The following is a 7,804-nucleotide window of genomic DNA, read 5'->3' as shown; positions in this document are numbered from 1 at the left end:
TTGGGCTTAAATCTAATTGATCTGATATAAGGATTGCCACTCCTGCTTTCTTCTGATGTCCATTAGCATGGTAAATTCTTTTCCACCCCCTCACTTTAAATCTGGAGGTGTCTTCGGGCTTAAAAAATGTGTTTCTTGGAGGCAACATATAGATGGGTTTTGTTTTTTTATCCATTCTGATACCCTGTGTCTTTTGACAGGGGCATTTAGCCCATTCACATTCAGGGTAACTATTGAGAGATATGAATTTAGTGCCATTGTATTGCCTGTAAGGTGACTGTTACTGTATATGGTCTCTGTTCCTTTCTGATCTACCACCACTTGTAGGCTCTCTCTTTGCTTAGAGGACCCCTTTCAAGATTTCCTGTAGAGCTGGTTTGGTATTTGCAAATTCTTTTCAGTTGTTGTTTGTCCTGGAAGCTTTTAATCTCTCCTTCTATTTTCAATGATAGCCTAGCTGGATATAGTATTCTTGGCTGCATGTTTTTCTCGTTTAGTGCTCTGAAAATATCATGCCAGCTCTTTCTGGCCTGCCAGGTCTCTGTGGATAAGTCAGCTGCCAATCTAATATTTTTACCATTGTATGTTACAGACTTCTTTTCCCGGGCTGCTTTCAGGATTTTCTCTTTGTCATTGAGACTTGTAAATTTTACTATTAGGTGACGGGGTGTGGGCCTATTCTTATTGATTTTGAGGGGCATTCTCTGAACCTCCTGAATTTTGATGCTCGTTCCCTTTGCCATATTGGGGAAATTCTCCCCAATAATTCTCTCCAGTATACCTTCTGCTCCCCTCTCACTTTCTTCTTCTTCTGGAATCCCAATTATTCTAATGTTGTTTCGTCTTATGGTGTCACTTATCTCTCGAATTCTCCCCTCGTGGTCCAGTAGCTGTTTGTCCCTCTTTTGATCAGCTTCTTTATTCTCTGTCATTTGGTCTTCTATATCACTAATTCTTTCTTCTGCCTCATTTATCCTAGCAGCGAGAGCCTCCATTTTTGATTGCACCTCATTAATAGCTTTTTTGATTTCAACTTGGTTAGGTTTTAGTTCTTTTATTTCTCCAGAGAGGGCTTTTATATCTCTCGAGAGGGTTTCTCTAATATCTTCCATGCCTTTTTCGAGCCCGGCTAGAACCTTGAGAATTGTCATTCTGAACTCTAGATCTGACATATTACCGATGTCTGTATTGATTAGGTCCCTAGCCTTCGGTACTGCCTCTTGTTCTTTTTTTTGTGTTGAATTTTTACGTCTTGTCATTTTGTCCAGATAAGAGTAAATGAAGGGGCAAGTAAAATACTAAAAGGGTGGCAACAACCCCAGGAAAATATGCTTTAACCAAATTAGAAGAGATCCAAAATCGTGAGTGGGGAGAAAGGGGATAAAAAGAGGTTCAAAAAGGAAGAGAGAAAAAAGAAAAAAAAAAAAAAGAAAAAAGAAAAGAAAAGAAAAGAATTTTTAAAAAAGAAAACACCTAAGAAAAATGTAAAAAATATATATATATATATATTAGATAAACTAGTAAAAAATCGTTAAAAAAGAAAAAGGTAACAGTTAAAAAAAAAAAAAATTTTACCCGAAGGCGAGAAAAAGAAAAAAAAAAATGAAAAAGAAAAAATTAAATTAACTGCAAGACTAAAAAAAATCACAGGAAAAAAGCCATGAGTTCCGTGCTTGGCTTTCTCCTCCTCTGGAATTCTGCTGCTCTCCTTGGTATTGAAACCGCACTCCTTGGTAGGTGAACTTGGTCTCGGCTGGATTTCTTGTTGATCTTCTGGGGGAGGGGCCTGTTGTAGTGATTCCCAAATGTCTTTGCTCCAGGCGGAATTACACCGCCCTTACCCGGGGCCGGGGTGAGTAATCCGCTCGGGTTTGCTTTCAGGAGCTTTTGTTCCCTGAGCGCTTTTCGTAGAGTTCCGGAGGACGGGAATACAAATGGCGGCCTCCTGGTCTCCGGCCCGGAGGAGCCGAGAGCCCGGGGCCCCACTCCTCAGTGCGCCCTCAGAGAACAGCGCCCAGTTACTCCCGTGCTTGACCTCCGGCCGCGCTCCGAGCTCACCGAGCCTGCGACCGGTTCAAGGTAACACGGAGCTGCGAGCTCACTGTCAGCTCTGTCTCTGTAGCCGGCTTTCCCGTTCCAATACCCGCAAGCTCTGCGACACTCAGACACCCCCGATCCTTCTGTGACCCTGCGGGACCTGAGGCCACGCTGACCCCGCGTGGGCTTCGCCCCGGTTTAGCCTCTGGAGCGATGTCCCTCAGCGGAACAGACTTTTAAAAGTCCTGATTTTGTGCGCGGTTGCTCCGCCGCTTGCCGGGAGCCGGCCCCTCCCCCCGGGGTCTATCTTCCCGTCGCTTTGGATTCACTTCTCCGCCGGTCCTACCTTTCAGAAAGTGGTTGTTTTTCTGTTTCCAGAATTGCTGTTCTTCTTCTCTTCGATCTGCCGATGGATTTTCAGGTGTTTGCAATCTTTAGATAAGCTATCTAGCTGATCTCCGGCTAGCTGAAGCAGTCTCAGCTTGCTACTTCTCCGCCATCTTGACTCCTCTCTCAAATACACAGTTTTAATTGAAATGCATCTTCCAGTGTTGCCTGAGCAACTGATTAAATTACCTCATTGGCATAAATTTGTGAGGGAATTCATTTGTCCCAATCATTACCCAGTGAGAGGACCCTGTCAGGGAAGAAAGTAGACTTTATGACGTATTCTATTCTATATGTTCAGAATAGAATTCAGTGACCCTGCCATCCCTCAAGAGAAAAGATTTATTTACTCATTCTATATGGTAGGAGGTTCTTTATTTTGGAGCCACAGTGGTAGGTTCACTTAAATTGCACCTATGTAAAATCCAGAAACACCATGTTTTTCGCTATAGTTGTAGCCACAACAAAAATAAGGATGCTTTCAGTTTGTTTCCCCAGAAGACATCTACCTTTCTCAACTTCCAGTTTTCAACCCTTTTACAATCTTCAGGTTTAGTCGAGGTGTTCTAAATAGCAAGTTGTCTGGGAAGAGCTTCATGACTGCATCTATAAAATTACTGGAGGATATTGGTCTTCTAGTTCATTCTTTCTCCAAGTGTGGTATCTGAACCAGCAACATCAGCATCACCTGGAGGGAGATCCACAGGTCCCACCCGAGACCTACAAATTTGGAAACTTTGGTGGTGAGGCTCAGCCTCTCTTTAACAAGTCTTCCAGATGATTCTAAGACACACTCAAGTGTGAGAACCACTGCTTTAGAGTCTACCCCCAAATCCTAATTCCAGTTGGGAATTCCATAACTTCTAAGTCAAGGAAAACAGGTACCAGCAGCTTGATCATATAAAACCAGCCTTCCATTGTGGAGAGGGTAGATTATCTCAGAGATTATATATTAAAGTCTGTGAACTAGAACATGGATATTGAATCATCCAGTTTTCACCTACTCCTTTTAGCAAGCACTTCAAGTTGTTTTGTTTTGAGTTTTGCTGTTTTGGGGGGCCTTTTTTATATTTTAGAAAACTGACATTACTCTCATTTCATAAAGTGACATTCATATCTTCAAAAAGGTCTTTCCTGATTAACCCCATTCTGCTTTGATGTGACATTTTACTTTTACTTGATCTCCTTTTAAGATTTGCATATCTGTTTTGCATGGCATTATTCTTCATTCAAGCCACATGCTTTGAAAATCTCTCTGAGTAGGTTACATCCATCTGTCAGGCTAGAGCTCATGGGCACAGACTATGATTTTGTCTCATCTCCTTGGAATTTATTTGGTCTCCCTGCCTATGTAGGTCAATGCTATGCCAACCAAACAGTGATGTGTGTGTGTGTGTGTGTGTGTGTGTTGGCACTACAAGTCTTAAAAAAGGAAAGAAAAAGAATGAAGATAAACTATCCAAACTGTCCTTAAGGCATGCATTCAGGATCAAGTTACTCCAAATTCCCTACCATCTTTGCAGTGCCCAGCCCTCATCATCAACAATGAATGAAATACACTTAAGAAGTCAATGAGGCAAATTATCTTCCAACTGATGAGCCAGAAGAAATAGCCAGCTCCTGTGTCGTGACCACACATACCAGTATCTGAATCATGGCTGCACTGGTGAGGCTAGGGTGACTAAACACCCCAGTCTGCCCAGGCATGAGCGCTTTTCTGGGGTGCAGGCCTTTTAGTGCTGAAACTGGACAATTCCGGGTCACCTTAGCTGAGGCATCTAAGTCAGAGAACAATTACAGTTAGTAGGCACAACTTTCACATCATACTCTCCCCACTACTCAGGCCAACTATCCAAAAAGACAATACCATGGTAAGACTTCCTCAGTCCTCTAATGCCAACACCATCCAGGGTAGCCCTGGAAAAAACTGTATAGAGTATAAAATATTCAGCCTCCCCAGGATCCCCATTTTATAGCTTTCCTCACATTGCTGCCCTTCAAGTGGCCCCCAGCTCTCTGAGCCTTCCACCTGCTGCTTCCTTGCCCCCTGCTACCACCAATCTTGCCCACAAGAGATTTCATCCACAGGAAGTTTCAAAGACTGATTAACAGAGCAGTGGCTGTCAAACTTCACCACAGATTAAAAACATTCAGGGTGTTTTTTGAAAGCACTAATGCCTGACTCCTACCAAGTAAAATATAGATTTAATTGATCTTGGGCAGATCCAGGCATTGGTATTTTTTTTAAAGTTCCCTTGATGACTCTAATCAGCAGCTAGGGTCCAGAACCACTGGTTTGAAACAGGTGTTCTCAAATGTGGCTGTACATTGGAATCACTGGGAAGGGTTAAAAACTGTATCTGGGTCCCACCCCCAGAGACTCTTATTTAACGGGTCTTGGGCATGGTATGGACTTCTGGATTGGTAAAACAAAACAAAACAAAAACTCTCCAGGAGATTCTAATGTGCAGCCACGTTTGAGAACCACTGATCTGACCTCGCCACTACCCACCAGCCACTCTACCTGGAATCTAACTAGAATGTTGACCCATGCGGGGGTGCCTGGGTTGCTCGGTCAGCTGAGCTCAGAGGCTCTTGATTTTGGCTCAGGTCATGGTCTCAGGGTTGTAGGATCCAGCCCTGCATTGGGCTCCATGCTTGTCCCTCTCCCTCATGCTCCTTCCCCTGCTCGAGCTTGCGCTCTCTCTCTCTCTTTCTCTCTCTCTCTACTATAAACAAAATTTTAAGAATTCAGACCCATGGGCCCCACCCTAGGCCTCTTGAAGCCAAATCTGCAGTTTCACAAGATCCCAGGTAATTCATGCACATGTTAAAGTTTGAGAAGCTCTGGTTTGGAGTGTTACCCTCTCCCAGAGCATTTCACAAGAAACTAGACTCTTGTCTAGAATTCTCCTGCAAGAATTTCAGGCATCAGCCAAAAGGTAGAAAAGCATTTTGGTGAAAGGAGGGTTTCCCCAGTCCTCTGAGTCATGTCCCCGGAAGCAGATACCTCCTCCTCCTCCTCCTCATAAGAACATTCTGGTATTATTAAATGTCAGCTGCAGATATACACCTGGCTATGAATCAACCAAGAGGGAAACAGACACTGAGGAGGGTTGTCACTGGTCTGTGTGCTTCCTGGAAATGGCCAGCAGAGTTCAGGAACTGGAACCGATATGAAAGTTATCCAGGAGCTCTGTTACTTTAAAAAGAAAGAGGGCGCTTTTTCGCAACGGGTTTGCCGCCAGAACACAGGTGTCGTGAAAACCACCGCTCATCCTAAACCAGAATGGGGAAGGAAAAGACTCATATCAACATTGTTGTCATCGGACACGTAGATTCGGGCAAGTCTACCACTACTGGTCATCTGATCTACAAATGTGGTGGGATCGACAAAAGAACTATCGAAAAATGCGAGAAGGAGGCTGCTGAGATGGGAAAAGGCTCCTTCAAGTATGCCTGGGTCTTGGATAAACTGAAAGCTGAACGTCAACGTGGTATCACCATTGATATCTCCCTGTGGAAATTCGAGACCAGCAAGTATTACGTGACCATCATTGATGCTCCAGGACACAGAGACTTTATCAAAAACATGATTACAGGCACATCCCAGGCTGACTGTGCTGTCCTGATTGTTGCTGCTGGTGTTGGTGAATTTGAAGCCGGTATCTCCAAGAACGGGCAGACCCGTGAGCATGCCCTTCTGGCTTACACACTGGGTGTAAAACAACTAACTGTTGGTGTTAAGAAAATGGATTCCACCGAGCCACCCTACAGCCAGAAGAGATACGAGGAAATCGTTAAGGAAGTCAGCACCTACATTAAGAAAATGGGCTACAACCCTGACACAGTAGCATTTGTGCCAATTTCTGGTTGGAATGGTGACAACATGCTGGAGCCAAGTGCTAATATGCCTTGGTTCAAGGGATGGAAAGTCACCTGTAAAGATGGGAATGCCAGTGGAACCACACTGCTTGAAGCTCTGGATTGCATTCTGCCACCAACTCGTCCAACTGACAAGCCCTTGCGTCTGCCTCTCCAGGACGTCTACAAAATTGGTGGTATTGGTACTGTCCCTGTGGGCCGAGTGGAGACTGGTGTTCTTAAGCCTGGCATGGTGGTCACCTTTGCTCCAGTCAATGTTACAACTGAAGTCAAGTCTGTTGAAATGCACCATGAAGCTTTGAGTGAGGCTCTTCCTGGGGACAATGTGGGCTTCAATGTCAAGAACGTATCTGTCAAAGATGTTCGTCGTGGCAATGTGGCTGGTGACAGCAAAAATGACCCACCCATGGAAGCAGCTGGCTTCACAGCTCAGCTGAACCATCCAGGCCAAATTAGTGCTGGATATGCACCTGTGCTGGATTGTCACACAGCTCACATTGCTTGCAAGTTTGCTGAGCTGAAGGAGAAGATAGATCGTCGTTCTGGAAAAAAGCTGGAAGATGGTCCCAAGTTCTTGAAATCTGGTGACGCGGCCATTGTTGATATGGTTCCTGGCAAGCCTATGTGTGTTGAGAGCTTCTCTGACTATCCTCCTCTGGGCCGTTTCGCTGTTCGTGACATGAGACAGACGGTTGCTTGGGTGTCATCAAAGCAGTGGACAAGAAGGCAGCTGGAGCTGGCAAGGTCACCAAGTCTGCCCAGAAAGCTCAGAAGGCTAAATGAATATTATCCCCAATACCTGCCACCTCAGTCTTAATCAGTGGTGGAAGAACGGTCTCAGAGCTGTTTGTGTCAATTGGCCATTTAAGTTTAATAGTGAAAGACTGGTTAATGATAACAATGCATCGTAAAACCTTCAGAAGGAAAGGAGAATGTTTTGTGGACCATTTGTTTGTGTGTGTGTGTGTGGCAGTTTTAAGTTATTAGTTTTTAAAATCAGTACTTTTTAATGGAAACAACTTGACCAAAAATCTGTCACAGAATTTTGAGACCCATTAAAACAAAAGTTTAATGAGAAAAAAAAAAAAGAAGAAAGAAAGAAAGAGGGCACCTGGGTGGCTCAGTGGGTTAAGCCTCTGCCTTGGGCTCAGGTCGTGATCCCAAGGTCCTGGGATCGAGCCCCGCATCGGGCTCTCTGCTCAGTGGGGAGCCTGCTTCCTCCTCTTTCTCTGCCTGCCTCTCTGCCTACTTGTGATCTCTGTCTGTCAAATAAGTAAATAAAATCTTTTTTTTAAAAAAAAGAAAGATAGATAGATAGATAGATAGATAGATTTGAGGAGAATGGGCCCTGTGCCCTATGGAAAGCAAAGTGTATGAGTTTGAGGAGTTGGTAGAGGGTGTGACACAAAAGAATAGCATTATAGAGATGGAAATTAACCCAAATTTGAAATTTTATGTGTATCAGTGGGCAAGTTAGCAAAGGCTTCTAACACTA

The 7,804-nt window shown here is 44.1% G+C and overlaps 1 pseudogene; it reads left to right on the top strand.

The window, feature by feature from the left end:
* The first annotated feature begins 5,651 nt into the window (after positions 1-5,651).
* Positions 5,652-7,186, top strand: LOC123394735 (annotated as a pseudogene).
* The last annotated feature ends 618 nt before the right edge of the window (positions 7,187-7,804 follow it).

The sequence above is a fragment of the Mustela putorius genome, unplaced genomic scaffold (genome assembly GCF_011764305.1).
Source record: "Mustela putorius furo isolate JIRA1106 unplaced genomic scaffold, ASM1176430v1.1 tig00003836_pilon_pilon_pilon, whole genome shotgun sequence".
In the NCBI taxonomy this organism is placed as follows: Eukaryota; Metazoa; Chordata; class Mammalia; order Carnivora; family Mustelidae; genus Mustela; species Mustela putorius.
The sequence above is the reverse complement of the archived record's forward strand: the minus strand, read 5'-3'. Positions and strand labels throughout refer to the sequence as shown.